Source organism: Lissotriton vulgaris, chromosome 5 (genome assembly GCF_964263255.1).
Source record: "Lissotriton vulgaris chromosome 5, aLisVul1.2, whole genome shotgun sequence".
Lineage (NCBI taxonomy): Eukaryota > Metazoa > Chordata > Amphibia > Caudata > Salamandridae > Lissotriton > Lissotriton vulgaris.
In genome coordinates this window covers 323,786,101-323,804,568 of record NC_141693.1, presented here as the reverse complement: position 1 = coordinate 323,804,568, position 18,468 = coordinate 323,786,101, and positions in this window count along the sequence as shown.

The window sequence follows — 18,468 nt, the reverse complement described above, 5'->3', positions numbered from 1 at the left end:
GTCACATCTGTGCCTCATGGACATCAAAGTTAATCAGCTTTAATTTGAAGCTTCTTCCAGCATCGTAACTGCATGTTGAATACATTTCATGAATCTGTCAGCAAGCTGCAGTGATTGCGGGGATAAACAAGCAGCAGCCTGTGGTTGCCTAGTCATGGCCACACGGTTGAAGGTTAATCATTCATTTGGACGACCTTATCTTCATGGCTCAAGCCAGGCGCAAAGTATGGGAGTATGCTCAGATGGCCATTTGCATCAGAGTACAGTATTTACTCCATCAGGGTGAAGGGGTAAAATACAACATCGCCCTGACGGAGTACCCGTACTTTGAATTTCGACATATCCACTGGACAAGAACTGCCATTGTGGGGGTTCCTGTCAAAGAGTTAAAAGTTTGATCGACTGTCGATTCAAAATTATGGTACCGTTTGTCAAACTTTTAACATGGTTTTGTTTTCTCAAAAACAAAATCCTAAAGCATGAATTTCTTTTTGAAAAAACAGAAACTAATGACCCCCACACCATAGGAACCTTCTCCTATGGTGTGGGGAACAATTAAATGTTTTTACTTTCCCTTACCGCCACCTTTTTAACAGCATTAACAGAGAGTAAAAACTGGCCATTTGATCCCCATTCTGATTCGGTGAACCACTAAATGGCCAAATCTCTGACGGTTCTTACCCTGTAGGCCATCGGAGAAGGATGTCAGTGTAGTCTCCGTTACAGACATACTTAAGGTCCGCCCGACTGTAAACCAGGTGGAAGGACCTTCAGTTCAGTGGAGAGAGTGCTCCATTGCTCCACCAAGCTATAAATCAGCCCCATAGCTTCGGGAGAAATTGAGGTTCCTGATCAATCAGGAGAAGACAGGGTTGACTCCCAAGAAGAGAATGCATTTCCTTGGTTTTCTGATAGACACACAGAGAGGAACTCTGGAACCACCCCATGTCCAGATCAAGGCAATACAGAGAGAATTGAAGAAAGAAGTTTCAATGGAAATGATATCCCAACAAGCTCTCACCAGAAATACAGGCAATCTTTTGTGTGCCCTTTGCACCATTGGGTACTCCAGAGACTGAACGTCTAGCACCTACAAAAGGATCTATCTTATGCAGCGGTGGTTACACTGTTGGGGGAAGCTAGGGTGAAGATGGCATAATGGCTGGACCACACATGGAGGCATGGCTGCGTGACCTTTGGATCAGCACCGGACATCAAAATCGAGTTGGATGCCAGCCATTGGGGTTGAGGAGCTGAATTTGGGAAGAACTCCATGGGGGGACATTGATTAAAGAAGAAAGTGGATCTCCAAACAAACTACGAACTACTTCTGGGGGGGTCCTTTGACATCCACAGCCTTGCATTGTACTGAAGATGGACAACATTTCAGAGGTCCACTACATCAACAACTGGTGGAAGCCCGATCCAAGGGTCTGGTCGACACCATCATGGATAGGCTTGTGGCACTAATCTCAGGTGAAAGAAATATGTGTGAAAGCAGCTTATATCCCTGGCCAAGCCAACAGAATATCAGATTGGAAGTCATAATTCCTGAAGGACTCCTGCGATTGGCACCTTCACCTCCGTTTATCTGGAGTCTGTCTATCAGATGGGGGCATCCCACACCCTGGGATTTCCGTGCATCCAACCGAAAATAAAAAATACCATAATTCTTCAACTGAAGGTCAGACTGAAGGGTTCTATAGCAGACACTTTCTTACAGAACTGGAGCAAGGGCCTGAAGTATGCATTTCTTCCTTTCATGATGATAGCAAGGGCAGCACCTGAGACAAGGAGATGGCTAGCAGAAATGATTACTGTGAATCTAGTTTGTCGGATGCATGTATGTTTCCATGTACTTCTTGAAATGTCTTGTGATCTCCCGGCTATGCTCCCTTATCACCACGATATCCTTAGGGCCTGGAAGAAGAGCTACACCATATGATTAAGGTCCATAATTTCCATGGACTGTCAGTAAATTAATCCTAAATTCGGTTGTCCATGACTGATGTTTCAATTGAGATTATCTGCCCATAATTTAAGACTTTCTTTCTAAAAGACACAGTTTAATTCCAGACAGTTGAGGTGGCTCAGCTAAAGTAAAAAGGAAGGGGTCTCCTGTGCTTTGATGCCGAAGGAGGGGCAGTCAGATAAACAAGAAACACGCCTTCTTGCTAGACTGCCTGCTGCCTGAAAGAAATGTAAATGTATGCAATTCGTTTATCAGCAAATGTAAAGTCCACTTGGAAGCCATTATAGGTGTAAATGGAGTCACTTTAGGCTTCATGATGACAAAGATTTATTCTTTTTGAGTGGTATTGCAATGGTGTTCCAAGCTGAGCTGTGGAGTTCATAGTTTTAATATACACGTATAAAAATGTTTGCATTCAGTAGAATTCTGCATATTACTAATATCTATACTTTTGAAGCACTTTTTCAATTTTAACCGTACATTTATTTATACATTTTGTGGTAGCCTAATTTATATTGTGGGTAATGCAAGTTTAATGATACATTTGCATTGCTTTCTGTGACAGGCAGGGACCTCCTAGCACAGAAAATACAGAAGGCTCTATTCCCTGCTGCACCAAACAGGATTCAGTTCTGTGGTAGTCGGGCTGCACATGCAGATATCTGCAGTGATCACATTTACCACTAGAGGTTTTTAACATAAAGTAGTGCATTTCCCACTGATTGGTTTAACTTGAAGTTATTTGTCATTTAAGGAGTGTGTTATTTTATATGCAGCTATCTGATCAACAAAATAGTTACAGAATATTTTGTTTTTTTAGCCACACTTTTGACTTTACTTCCACGCTCACTGACGCCACCCCCATTGAACTCAGGATCACAGTATCCATACTTTTTTGATGCACTTTGATCACTGTGTTTAATAGCTATGTAATGGTGAGAAAGCCAGTGATGTTAGCATATGGTGTGCTGCCTTCCCTTATCTTTACTAAGCACCTTTTTTCAGATATTGTGTCAGATTAACCTGTAATCTGTTCCTATTTAACACAGGGCACTATTCATTCCTTCCGTGAAGTGAATAAGATCTTGGATCTTTCACAATCAGGCTTTAGAGCACAGCATAGCACCTAATTGGCCTTGGTGGGCATGACGGACATCATCAGGTGCTCACTGGACGTTGATACGCCTGACATGCTCATGCTCTTAGACTATCCGCAGCATTCAATACTGTGTCCCATGTTAAGGTACTTCAAACGCTTCAAGAAGCCGGGATTGATGGGTCTGCCCTGACCTGGTTCCAAGATTTCCTGAGAGATAGAATGCAGGGCGTCTCACTGAGAGCTTTCAAAGCCAAGCCCAGGCGGGTCGACAAAGGGGTCCCTCAAGGGTTCTGCTTGAGATCTACTTTATTTAATATTTATGTAGCACCCCTTGGTAAAGTCATCAGAGCATATGGCCTTGATATCCTGTCATATGCGGACAATACTCACTCAGCTGGTCATGTCCTTTGATGAAGATTTTGAGAAAGTGAAGAACTGCTTTTCAGCAAGTATGAAGGCGATTGGCGAGTGGATGTTGGATAATGTCCTCTGGTTGCAGCAGAACCCAGGGAAAACAAAGATTATTCTGTTTAGGAAAACCCAAACCTGAAGACTCAAAATTGGTGGCCACCGGAGTTAGGCCCCCATCCCAAGCCAGTTTTGACATGTTACCCTTACTAAAGAAGGCATTACCATTTCTTCCTCTATCTTCTAGGAAGTGCTTGGTACAGGCTCTTGTTGTGAGCCGGCTTGATTAGGGCAACGTTTCGCTGGCTTCTGCCAATGAGTCACTATTGTCAAAATTGCAGGTCGTACAAAACACTCCAGCGTAGTTAATTTGTAATTTACCGCCTAGAACGGCCTCTATTCCCCTTTTAAAATTTCTACAGTAGCTGCCAGAAAAGAATAGGATGACATTAAAAATGTACTGCTTAACCTACAGGTCCACATGGCAAGGGTCCAGAGTACCTCTGTCAGAGGTTTAAATGATATCACCCCACTAGGAATTTGCATTCCAGTGAGAAGGAGTTACTGTCAGTCCCTAGCATTCGACAATCTGGATATGGTGGAAGATCTTTCTCCTATGTGGCCCCCACCCTCTGGAACAAATCGCCATTTTCTGTTAGAACCTATCCTGACTACAGCAAAGTTAGGAAAGCAGTAACATTGGTACTGTTTTAGATTTGGTTTTAGCCCTTTTGTGCTGACTGCATCAAGATACCCCAGTTGGGGTGATATGTGCACCTTATCCAATCAATTTATTCATCTGACAGACTTGATAAAAAACTGTCCTCTGGTGTTAAAGGGGAATTAGTAAAAGAAATGAGTCTAGTCAGATGCTTAATTGCACTACATGTGACCAGGAATCCTGAGTTCAAATCTCAGCTTCCCCAGATGACTACATTTGTTTGATCTAAGTGAAATCAATTTACTTCATGTATCTAATTGAATTCATAATGACATCTGAGAGCACTAGCAAGTAATTCAGTTCAAGATGGATCCTGTACAAAAAAATCACTTGTAGATGCCATAGTAGCCTGTAATGTTCCACCATCCATAATAATGGTCATGATATAAGGAACACACACCAGTTGGTTCACTTTGTTCAATAATGGCACTGTCAAGAGGGAGGGTAAATACATGTTTAAAATGTTGTGTTTGGAAACTTTCACTTCAAATAAACATCAATGTGATGCTGTGATCTAACTAACTAAATTAAAACAATTCTATATATCAAAGAAGCACGCTCTATGTTTTCAATTCTGTATCATGTTCTTACATTTTGTTTGTTGTGTAATTTACATCCAAAATATTTTGAAGATTCAGCATGTTCTTTGGCACTTAAGGAGCAATTGGTGTATCAGCAAAGCCAGACCACTGGTTCCACCTTGGCTCAGCTGCAGAGCCATTCTAAGACATGGACACCCTACACAAAATGACAGAAGAGTCATTGCACCAGTAGAGTTTGCCAGAGTGGGCGGGTCCGGCTTGTTCAACCACTTGACAGTGCCACTTCTGTTTCTGGCCTCTCAGCTGAGACTACTCTCCAGGGGCACAATACTTTCATATAGTCATGGCAGGCCCATTTGATTTTAGGAATTGTTCCACCTTGTTCTTCCCTTCTATATTTGTCAAGTTTTTGGCAACAGCCCTTTGAATCAATTGTTGCAGATCTCCCATCTGATCGCAACTTCACCTTGCTCTTTAAGTCTCTTTGATTGTCTGTACTCCCAGTTCTGAGATATATGTAGTGACCCTGACACACACTTTTATATAGCAGTTGGGTCTTCTTGGTGCTGTTAGACTACAGACAAGTTGTGAGGAAGCACACATCCTGACATTAGATTTGGGACCCACCCACACTGTCTGCTCTGCCACATTAATTATTTTAGGTTTTACATCTGTTGGAGGGTGAGGTGACCCAGATACGTTTGTGCAAACAGAACAAGCAAAACATTTAAAAGTTACTTACTTTAATGTTTCCCAAACTGTTTGCTATAAGTTTTAAAATGTTTAGAAACATAATCAATATATTGTCGTTGCTTTCTCACCAAGAAAGATTAGGCAGATTTGGGTAGGGGCGATACCCTCAACACTGTGAACCAGGGCATCAATTTACTATTGAACAAGGACATAATGCACCACCTTAATGTAACATACTTAAAGGCAATCACATGCATAGCCCAGCGAATACATAGTGCAATATAAAAAAAAGTAAATAAATGTGCTGATAAACCAGTGGGGTATGGCCTCTCCTCGATGTGCTAGTAAAATTGACCTTTAGTCCTCGATTTTTGTCCTGAATTTTGAGCTTTTGTCTTGAATTTTTACAGCCCACCCCAGAATGTTCTTCCATGCCAGGTGGCCACCCTACCTATAATAATGGGCAACCTTCTGGTACTCATGGGTTGGCCCATTTAAGGCAACAATGGTTGCTGCTTGGCATTTCACAAAAAACTACCATCTTCAAACAACAATGTTGGGCATTAGGTTTTCATATGAGGTATAGTTCAACCTGGGAAGCTTGGTGCAGTTGGTGTCTAGGCAGAGACATTCATCCTGTGGGGACCAACGTTGTCCTTGTTTTTCATTTCCAACCTGTCCATGCAAAGGTACGCAGAGCATACTGCACAGTCAGGTCCTTCAGGTCTTCTACATTGGCGGGTCATTTCCCGGTGGCAGGAAAGTGGTCGAATCTTTTCTACATCTGTTTGGAATTTGGTGGGACAATAGTTACTGTTTCAAGAAATATGCCTTATATCCTGCAAAAGGGTCTCAGACATGCGAGCATTGGATTTATCATGGCAATCATTTACCCTGGCCAAGATAGTGTTTGCCATCGCTAGACCTACCAAGTCCAACACTCTGACAGTTCACTATCTAGCATTTCCAAAGAGTCCAAAACTGTGTGTAGAAAGGTGCATGCAGGAATATGAGAGTGTATCATGGGAACTCAGACCCATGGCATGTTTGTGGCTATCAATGGCACAGCAGTGCCATAGAGATGTCTTCTGCTGAATTACATGCCTCATTGCTGGTAGAAAAATGTTAGTTAATTATTTATTTTAATTGTACTGCATCAGAAGAGAAATAATAACCGAGATGTCGAAGATTATTTGAGTATGAGCAGATGGCTTACCGCTGTGCCAAGAAAGAGAACTATTGACTGAGAGGAATGCTCTTACATACTATGTTATGTATGGTTATTGACTGTTTTGGTGGAAAGTTTCCTGTTGCAATCACACTAGAATGTTTGTTATCATAGTTTTTCCTTTGCTGCTGTGTTAGTTATAGTAAAGAAAGTTAAAGCATAACCTATGCCTCAGTTTCCTTAACAGAATTTACATTGTCGTTCAAGATAGCTACAGAATGTTTTCATTTATGGGTGTTGGTCCACTGATGGAACTTGTTAGGCGTTGCGAATGTCCAGCAGCAAGCAATAAGTCCACATTCAGAGTTTATAAAGTTTATGAAGCAAAAATAGATGCATACAGGAAGACTTAATTAAACATTACTTGGATGTGTTGGAACAAAGGACACTGTTGATGTAGGATCACAATCCTTATATTTTAAGTGTCATTAATGAACTATGGGTGGGTTAGACTTTTTAATTTAACCTTTATTGATAGTATTGCCACAATGGCTTTTCCTTGCTTTTTGACCCATAGGTGGGTGTTTTGTGGGAGTATCAACGAGATTTTAGGGCCCACTTAATGAAGACTTTGAGGACATATTTCATCCTTATCTTGCCACACATTTCAGCAAAGAATTATTGGAGCGTCGTTATTAAGGAGCATACAGTTTACTCCGGTAACAGGCATTGGTTACTATGCATTGCCATGGTTCTTGTAGACAGAAACCGATGGGTAACATGGCAGAATATCAACTGGAAAAAAAACTCTGATGGTTTTATAGTCAGTGTCCTCTCTGGGACACAACTAACAAAACACAAATTACAGTTGTAGTGTGAATACATGCACAAAACAGTGATCAAGAATGTATTTCTCAATGAAGAAATTACCTTGAACCTCATTCCCATTAGGATCTTTTGAAGACTTTAGCAAAGGGGGGTTTATTTGTCTCTGGAGACACCAAGATGCCTAAGCGGTTGAGCTGGATGAGTGGCCAGCTCTATGTTGCCCAATAGATCATGAAAGTCCACACTGGTCAGAACGTTTGGAAGTCCTTTCGCGTGTGACTTGAAAGTATTTTACAAACAATTAGTGTCTGTCCACCTTGCAAGCCTGCTTGATCATTGGACAGCGATAGTGCTCCCTATGCTATGCTATGTTATGTAATTTTTGTTTTTAGTCTGCTTTGCTGCTTCAGGGGTATCATGAAGCTGAAGAAAGGCACATCTGAAACTATGGATGGAGTGCAATATACCTGGAAGGTTCAGGTTTTGAAACTACGTATCGTCAAGGAATTCCAAACGCGTGGATGTTTGACATCATGTATGTAACTGGTTGGAAGAGGGCTAAACACTACCCCTGCAGTGTCACGGTTGAAATAAGGGAACTCTGAGAAATGTCTCAGAGGATAATTGGGAAGACATCTGCACTATCTCAATGGCAGTGACCACCTTTATACGGAAGCTTTACAATCTACACTCTTCTAATCCAGATCCTTCGCTCATTATAAAATACATATAATCGACATCTCGACAACCCCTTACATACCTAATCATCTTCACTAGGAAGGGACTCATTCAAAGACATACTCCCATGTTAAAACTCTGAAAAAAGATACTCATTGCGGTCCTCCTTTCGTAAGCCATTCCTTCAGACACATTTGCATTCTACACCTGCTTCACAATATTCAGAAGTATTGATATACTGTGAAATGAGCTTTGATAAACACAATAGAGCATTGCAACAATGGCGTGGACCTCAAATCCTTAACCAAATCCAGGAAAACAACTTTAATCACTTCTCCCCAAGGCAAAGGAATACCATATTATTCAGTGACCCACTGATTCTACAGAATTTACATTGCAGGACGAAATGCTAAGTTGTTGTCTATATTACTGAAACTCTATATCATGCATTAACACAACAAGGATCTCTTCGTGCAGAAGATAAGATTCAATACGTGTGTGGTTTGATTTTAAATTGACTTGGGGCTGTCAATCTGGGATGTCTTCATGCCTATATAACTACTGGTTCAATAATCCAGTCTAGAGTCAATAAGAAGATAGGGCGTATTTTCCTCAGTTAAAAAGTGCAGGAAGATACAACAGCTGCTAGCTGGCAGTTCAACATTAGGGAAGCACCAAATTGAACCCCAAGAGCCTCGACAGAAGGATTGGGGCACATGTGAAAACCAGAAGAGACATCTCTTACCTTCTGTGATCAAGGCCTCTATCTAATATGTGTTACGTTTTAGGCAGTGAGAGCACATCCACTCTCTAACAGTTCCAGGGATACCCACACCTGCAGCTGATTTTTTAGAAGCTTATGGTCAATAGTGTTAAATGATGCTGAGAGATCTGATTGGATCAGGGCCTTGGTACTGTCAATATCAGCTGCCAAATGTAGGTCACCTAAGACTGCAATACCTCTGTACTGTGGTTGGAATGAAACATACCGGAGTGTTGTGCAAGATTTCATGTTGCTCAAGAAAATAGCATAGCAACTTACAGTCTGATTTATATTTTGAGGGATGGCCCGTCATTCCACAATAGGGATGGAGTAAATGTATTCATCCTAATGGGGGAAGGGCCTCCCTCCACACTTAAAAATGACCGCCATGCTTGCGGGCATTTATAATGCATTGGCAGGAACCACCATCATGCTGGTTCCTGTCAATTGATATTGCTGTTTTCTTTTTTATTTTCCAAAAGAAAATCAAGAAGCAGGATTTTCTTTTTCAAAAATAAAAAAATATAATGCTACCCTCGCTATGTTTTTTTTTTTATTGTCTCTCACTGCCAAGGTTTGCCTGGCGGTGACGGACAGTAAAAAATTACTACATATCCGCCCATCCTTATTGGGTGGGAGGACATATAGCCATATATTTACTCTGTCAGGCCATCGGAGATGCTTGACTATGGCAGTGATGGAGTGGTCACCGCTGTAGCCAAACCAAAGATCTGCCTGCATTTAAATCAGGCGGGTGGACCGTCATGTTGGAAGTATGTGTCTCTCTAAGGTGTTCAACTGGCTGGCCATAAACCAACTCAAATGTAACCCTGACAAATCGGAGATTGTCTTCTTTGGCACCTCACATTCTGAAGTCTGAAGATCGTGGTGTCCCCAGGAGGTCACCTCCCCCGCCACTCTTCAGAGCTCGTTAAAAAATGTGGAAATCTTAATTGATAGTGCGCTGTCCTTGAAACTGCAAATTCAGGTTCTGGCGGGCACTTGCTTCTGTCTGCTATGTACCCTGAAAACATTTCTACCTCTCCTTTCAGTTGATACCAGGAAAACAGTAGTTCAGGCCCAGATCACTTCCAGACGCGATTATGGAAATGTCCTATGGTTGGGCTTGCCAGAATATCTCTTGAGCTGACTGCAAGTGGTTTAAAATATGGTGGCTAAACTAGTCTCAATCTCGCCCCTAGAACTCATCTGTCCCCACACCTAGACGCTCTTCACTGACTGCCGGTAAAAAAGGGTATCCAATTCAAACCACCTGGGAGGGGAAAGTATTGAATGTCATATTAGTGTATCTCCCCCTGCATTGGGAAAAGAAGCGCTTGGCGACTTAGGTACATTATTGTTGGACTTGCCGGTTGGCAACTTGCTAAGGGGGGGTGACTTTAACTTGACTATGGATGATAGAGTAGATAGACACCCCCACCGGCCGACTACTGGACCCAACACTCTCATGGTGGAATTCACTCAGGCCATGGGACTCACAGACATATGGCGCTCATTGCAACCACAAATGACATACTATACCCACTATTCCAATGCACACAAGAGCATGTCCTGTATAGACTACTTTCTTACACTTCTGACGGATGTAGGCCACTTTCAAAATCCCTGTGGGCTTCCGTGAGGATTCTCAGACCATTTCCGGTGTGGGTCGAACTTACCTTCCACCGCCCCAAAAACCGTAGCTCCATAGTGATAAACCTGTGGCTTCTCAAGATACCCGACATCCTGGGATAACTTACTGAACAGACTGACCATTATTTCACAGAAAACCTTGGGTTGGTGGAATCAGCACAGACAATTTGGGAAGCGTATAAAGTAGTGTTGAAAGGACATGCGTTTGCGCTAAAGATGGGCCATATTCGGCGTCACAAAGAGCGCATACTTGAAATTGAGAGTGACCTACAACAACTAGTCATTCCATAAAATCCTCGCCCAGCGATGACACAGCGCACCGCCTAACTACTAGACGTCTTGAATATACAGCCCTAGTGCGAGAAAAGGTGAGGGTGCGATTGCTGTCTACAGGTCACAGAGTGTATGAGATGGGGGAGAGGGCGGATAAGATGCTGGCTTGGCTCGAGCGTCTGGAACAAGAACACAGATGGGTGCTGAATTATCCACCACAGCGGGCGCGAAAATATCTGACCAGCTAGAAATTGCAGATATATTCGCAGACAATCTGGAGAGGGTATACACGCCCTCCAGTACGTACATGTTGGAATACTCCCAGCAAGTACTTGTGGATAGTGATTTGCCCTCCCTGTCGGAAACGGACAGGGGTGCTTTGGAGGCAGATATCACTAATGAGGAACTCTGCAAAGCTATATATAGTGATCAGTCAGGTAAAGCGATGGGGCCTAATGGTATCCCAATAGAATTCCTTAAATCCATGGTGGTGAAAATAGCCCCCCACCTTAACCTTATGTACTCGGAAAGCCTGGAGAAGGGCATATTGCCACCAGATCAGAGATTGGCATCTATAGTGGTTATACGTAAACCCGGGAAAGCAGTGCATTGTTGCGGATCGTATAGGCCAATCTCATTAATAAATGCAGAGGCTAAGGTTCTCGAGAAATTATTGGCCCCCCTGTTTGAATTCCGTGTTGCCGTCCCTGGTCCAAGCGGACCAGTCTGGCTTCGTCACTGGTCGCAACACAGCATTAAATATTTGCAGGGTACATAATGTGCTTGCGAGGCAACCCTATTTGGAGGAAGACGCAGTGATCATGTCATTAGATGCCTCAATAGCATTTGATTCAATAGAATGGCCATACCTTTTCGAAGTGCTCGCACACTTTAGTTTGACCCCAAGTTCATAGCCTCGGTTTGATTGCTGTATATGGACCTGCGGGGACAGGTGCGGGTTAACAGCCATACCTCGAGGGCATTCAAGCTACGCAGGGGAACTAGGCAGGGCTACCCCTTAATCCCTCTGCTGTTCGCACTTGTCCTTGAGCCGCTGGCTGCATGGGCTAGGCGAGATGTCATAATACGCGGGCTCAAATGGGATGAGGACACTGAGAATAAAATATTGCTCTACGCTGACGATATTCTGTTCTATTTAGCTTACCCGTACGCATCGATTCACAATCTACTCAATATCTTTATTCATTTCGGGAAATACTCCGGCTATGCCATTAACTGGGCAAAATCCATACTTTACGTTCCCCATGGTCCACGCCCAGACTATCCAAGGAATGGGATGTAGAAGTGACTAGGGAGGGCTTCACCTACTTGGGGATATTCTTCACCCCAGATCCCAAAACCTTCAATGAGAACAATCTTGCTGCCCCCCTGCAGAGATTTAAAGAAGGCGTCAGACATTGGAGGTCATTGCCACTGGCATTACTAGGCCGGGCCGCCCTGCTTAAAATGTTAGCATTACCAAGGTTCCTCTACTCACTTCAGAGCTGCCCATATCCTATCTCTGACTCATATTTTGTTGGCGTTGAGCATTGAGCGTTGAGGTTCGCACGCTGTTGTGGGATGGGGGACACCTCGTATTGCTTTAAGGAAATTGACGAAGTGCTGGTATGACAGAGGCATCGTACTCTGAGACCTACGCCTTTATTATTGGGCATCACAATAAGTGGCAACCAACCACTGGCTGTATAGTCCCCCATCGAACCCGGCATACCACCTAGAGAGATATCAGACTGGAAGGGAGGGATATTAGGAACGTTATACACCAAACCCCGTAAAGGGAGGTACCTTGGTCCCTTGGTCTCAGCAGAACCAACTAGAACGCTAATTGAATTTCCCCAACACAAAGCGGAAGTTCCCACAGAGTCGTTCAGCCAGTTCAGAGTTCCCCAGCAAAGAAAAAGTGTAGGTAAGGAATAATTCAGCAGTTTTAAAAACCCAATCACCATAATTTTACAATTTTAAAAAGAGGGACTCTCGGTTCTGACCAAGATTAGAGCGGGAGAAAATGCCACAGTCATCGGCAAGATTTAAAGCCGATGATGCGTGCGTGAGTGCAAATCAGCAGGACCAACTAGAACGCTAATTGAATTTCCCCAACACAAAGCGGAAGTTCCCACAGAGCCTTTCCGCCAGCTCAGAGTGCCCCCAGCAAAGAAAAAGTGTAGGTAAGGAATAATTAGGCAGATTTAAAAACACAGGGGCCCATTAGGATGTCGAGCGGATCGCCACCGCCATGCGGACGGTGGCGATCCGCCCGACATCCAGGTCAGACCGCCACCCATTTCCCCCCCGCCATATTAGCATGGCGGGGGGACCGCGGTGGATGGAAAGACCTTCTGCCGCTTTTCCGCCACAGACGCCTTGCGACCGGGGCGAAAAAGGTTTAAAATGGTGGCGGTGTCTATCAGACACCACCAGCCATATTACGATGGGCTTAAACAGATGCCTTTCTCTGGCGTCAATGCCGCTACGGAAAGGCATGCGGTCTTCACTTCGGAGGCCCCCTGCGGGCCCCCATGGTGAAGGGGGTGTGGGGGTGCACATGGGGGGTACCTGTGGTGAGAGTACCCCCCGCCACAATGTAAAAAATACATAATGCGCCCGCCACTGTGGTGGGCGCATCCTAATATGCAGTGCAGGACCGCCGCTCAGCTCGCGGACGGTCCCGTTTTCCGCAAGGGTGGTGGGCGGGCAAAGTCTGCCCGCCATCCTAATCGGCCCCATAATCACCACAATTTTACAATTTTAAAAAGAGGGACTCTCGCTTCTGACCAAGATCAGAGCGGGAGAAAAATGCCACAGTGCTGCCGGGTCATCGGCAAGATTTAAAGCCGATGATGCGTGCCTGCGTGAGTGAGAACAGTTGCCAACACAATGCCTCAAAAATAGCAAACATCAACACTCCGCGTTGAGGTTTGCTAATGACACTTTATTCATATCGCACACCCCTATGGGTCTTCAAGTTTTGTCTGGGACATTCCATAAGTGTTGTGAGAATAGAGACCTAGAAATGAATGCTGGAAATACAAAGTTTGTGGCCTTAAACCCCCATCATTCATTTAAAAATAAAAGGGCGGTGGATGGGACACCGATCAAGTGGGTTTGGAGTTTTGAGTATCTAGGTGTTAAACTCTCCATGAAACTATTTTGGAAGCCCCAACTCAGACAGAGCAAATCACTGAAGTAGTATAAATCTGTAGCTATTTTGAAAAAGTATAGACATACTTCTAGTAGGGCGGTATCAACTGTCCTTGAGGTTTACAGAGCAGTAGCCCTGGGTGGGGCTCTATATGGGGCAGAGCTCTGGGGATATAGTGATATCATCCTGGCAACACGAATGGAAAATAAATTCTTAACATCACTACGTAACTTACTAAGTAGAATCCCTATAAAGTCATTATCGTGGGACATGAACATTCAAAGAGTTGACTATATTGCCCATCTTAGAATCCTAAAGTATGGGATTAGTTTATGGGCAACTCCTAAGCTGAATTCCTATAGAATGCCAATAAAAATTGTTCCACGCCCTGGCTCAAGGAGCTGTGGCTTTGATTGCATTTGCCTGAGGTATGGCAAGAACCATGAAATCTTAGAAACAATGGGGGAACCCAGATTCAGAGCTTATATTGGGACCATATCCTCCTGAAAGCTTGGCGAAATCCCCGCCAATGGTTTGATTGATAAGCTCTTAGCACACAAGTGCTTGTCAAAATTTGAAACAGTTCTGGATAGGATTACTCCCCACACAGCTAAACCTTATACACCCAAGGTACACCCTACCACACACCAAGTGTTTTATTTCACTGTGTCGCAACTTGAGCTTTGGACATTGCTCCAAAGCGCGGGGTATTCTTAGATATGACACAAATGAAACGATAGTCTTCACACTAACAGGGTTCTTAAATTGGGCATTGAACATAAGGGCTAGAAGCATCAACTAGAAACCTTATCAACTGCTCAAACTCACCCTTGGGGTCCGATTTGCTAACAATGCGCAGCCTCAGAGTTTGGCTGAATTGACATTTAATTGTCCAGATATTTATAGGTCGGTCATTCGTCACCTTTATATTGATTGTTTTAATTAAGTGGGTTTTGCAGAGATGAGTATTGTTCAAGTCCTCATTTTAAGACAAAGCACATGTCACTTTAATATGTTTTTTATGTTTACTATCACATGTTAGCTACTTCTAAAAATATTGGAATAGAACTTTAGCTTGGTCTTTTTTTGTAACTATGATATTGGTATTTAAATGTTTAAATGTTCACTTGTCTATGGAAGTTTTCTGATTTCTCCAGATTAAGAAGGATATGTTTAGTGAACATAGAGCCTGATTTAGATCTTGGTGGATGAGATACTCCATCACAAACATGATATATATATCCTGTCCACTGTATTACAAGTGCATTATAACCTATGGCACTTGTAATTCGGTGGACGGGATAGCCGTCACGTTTTTGATGGAGCATCTCATCAGCCAAGATCTAAATCAGGCCCTTAATATCCATTGAAATCGTCTTATTTTGTATATAATTATTATTGTGCTGAGATTTTATGTCTTGTGTGTTTATGTATTGGCCCACCCACACAAGTAAGGTGCCATTTTTATCGGGAGACCTGGGGGTACACTGGGTGGTAGTAAATTTGTGTCAGACTGGTGATCCCACAACTTTCCCACACAGAAATGTGAGGAAAATGTGCTTTTCTTCAGCTAAATTTGAGGTTTTCAGGTCATTCTGGGTGGGAAAACTTTGGGGGAGCCACACAAGTCACACCTCCCTGGACTCTCCCCGGTGTGTAGTTTTCAGAAATGTGTGGGTTTGGTAGGGCTCCCGTAATGATCGGAGTGTCATTGTGTTCTGTGTAAAGGTGGTTCTTGGTTCTAGAGCTTTCATCCTGTTCAAGTGTCCTTAGAATTTCCACAGGTCAGTTCCTCCTGGCACTGTGTGGATAGGACATTATTCCTGTAGATACATAGACAACCTTAAATAAATCTACTTCTGTTGACTTCATCTAGTGTACCAGCTTTATTACACTGGCAACGATCCTGAGCCGAACCCTCAGCTACCCTCTTTGCTGACTTTCCTCTACTGAATTTCAAGACGTCCTAACACACTTTGGGAACCTCACATTGGCGTAAGACTACCTTTCTTCCATCATGAATCAAGATTAAGGTAATGTGAATTTTTTTTTTCCTCGACTGCTTTGCGATTTAATTTTAAAATGAAAAGACTCACTGAGATCACCGTTCCTCATGAGCAAATCTCGAGCCTCCATTGCCTTGCGCAGATTCTCGGCCCTCGCTGTGATGACGCCTGCAGCTCTGATGTTCCCTAGCAACCTTTGACTTACTCAAACAGCATTTGATGTTGACAATACTGGGAGCTTGTGAAAACTGTGTGGGAGCATTGCTAAGCAACTCTGAATGCCGCTCTCACGCCGCACTGAAACCAAGCTCAACGCATTGTTTTCAACCATCTATCCGCTTCCCTCTGCTCATTAAAACCAGCCCTAGCGTCTTGGTACCAAGCAGTTGATGAGGCAACAACTCGCTTTGTACTACTTTTGATACTAATCTGGAAAAGTGAGCCCCGTCTCACTCTGATGGGTACAACATTTATTTAATTTGTAATGAAGCCTGTCTTACGCTGATGGGCACAGCATTGTTTAAATTATAACAAGGCCCATTTTACACTAATAGACACACCTTTTAATTGACTTATGACCAAGCTCATCTAAGGCTGATGGGCACAGCTTATCTTTGTGTTGCTTTACATTTATTTAAATTATAACAAAGTCCATCTCACGCTGATGGGCAGAGCAATTATTTAAATTGTAATTGGGCCCGTCTAAACCTGATGGGCACAGCATTTCATTATGGCACTTTACACATTGTGTCACATTGTCGCAATTCATGGTTGATAAACACTGGTGATTTACCCCGGCAAGCACAGCTTATTTCAATATCTAATTCACATACTTATCTTGTATTTCACGCTGACGGGCACAGCTTGCCATACTGCCTGTCTCCTACTTCCATTTCTATTTGCGACCTTTGTTTCCCCACAAATCTGCAAATTTTCTTTATTGAGTTTCAAGGTGATGTGCACACCATTTCATATGTCCCTCCACTCCTAATATTACAGTGACAAACACAGTAACTCTTGACGTGTTTTCACCACCTTACTTTCTTCGGTGACTGGCACACCTTTTGTAAAAATGCAAAACGTCACCCCTCCACCTTTCTTTGTATCAAATCCAGGCGAGCCTTCCATCCGCTGGTCAAAATGGACGAAGGTCTTCCTCAACTATGCTAGGGTGTGCGGAGTGTCATTAAGTGCAGAAAAGAAGTCAGCCTTACTCTTACACTGCCTATGCTCCGAGGGGCAAGAAGTTTTTGAACATCTACCTGACCTTGATGACACTGAATCCAACAGCCTCAATGAATTTGAAATTTGCTTGAATAAACTTGACAAACACTATCTCCCCAAGGTCAGCACCATCCTAGAACATTATCACTTTGGGACACGCCTACAACAACCTAAAGAGTCAGTTGAGGTTTATTTTACTCCATTGTGCAAGCTGGCCTCTACTTGTAAATTTTAACCCCTTCGATGCTCATGACGAGCTCAGCTCGTCATGCAGTACACTGGTCGTGTGCTTATGACGAGCTGAGCTTGTCATGAACAATGGATTTCAAGCACTTCCAGCACAGAGGGGGAATTGCTGCAGCAGTGATAGTGTTAAGGCGTACTTGAGGATCGTATACGTGACCAATTTATGCTAGGTTGCGCAATAGAAAAGGTGAAAGATGAACTGTGGCAAAAGGACAACACGAAACTTAATGAAGTCATCTTAATCGCAAAACGCATTGACCACTCCCTTGCTTGTGTGGAAGTCATAAAAAAAGAAAACAGCACTCTTAACTCAACTAATGATAAAGTGCAAGTTGTAACTAAGCCTAAGACATTTAAGCAAAATGAGTCTCAACCTAAGACATTTAAGCAAAATGAATCTCAGTCTTCATGGTCTAAAAAACCTTTTACTTGAGAAATGTTACCGCTGTGATAGTGCTGGTCATCTGGCCAATGACAATTCGTGTCCTCCTTTGAATGCAAAATGTCTCAAATGTGGTAGAGTTGGTCACGTAGCAAAAGCCTGCAGAGTGTCAGAATTTAAGAAGAACAAACGAGTGAAGGAAGTGTGGATTCAAAATGAGTCAGACTCTAACCCGGACGAGTTGCATTGTGGAGAGGTCTTGACTCACGCTTCTTTGAACACGTGCAAAAATCCCATTGACAGTGTCCGAATAAATGGTCATCCAGTCAAAACGCTCTTTGACTCCGGGGCAAAAATCACTTTAGTTCGTAAGTGTTTTTAGGACTCAATTTTATTGGGTAATGTGAAGGTGTTTAAGCCTGACATCAGACCGCTTGCTTATGGTGGTCAACCGATCAAGTTGTTTGGATACTTTGAGGGTGACATGGAATACAAAAATAAACTAACTGCTGGAAAAATCTACATCTCCTCCAGGGGTGACAGTATAATAGGTTGGGTTCACTAGGCAGATCTTGGAGTCATGTTAATTCCTGGTAGGGATCCTTGTATAGTCTTGAAGAAAGACCTGTGTTCATCACCCCCTGATTCTCTT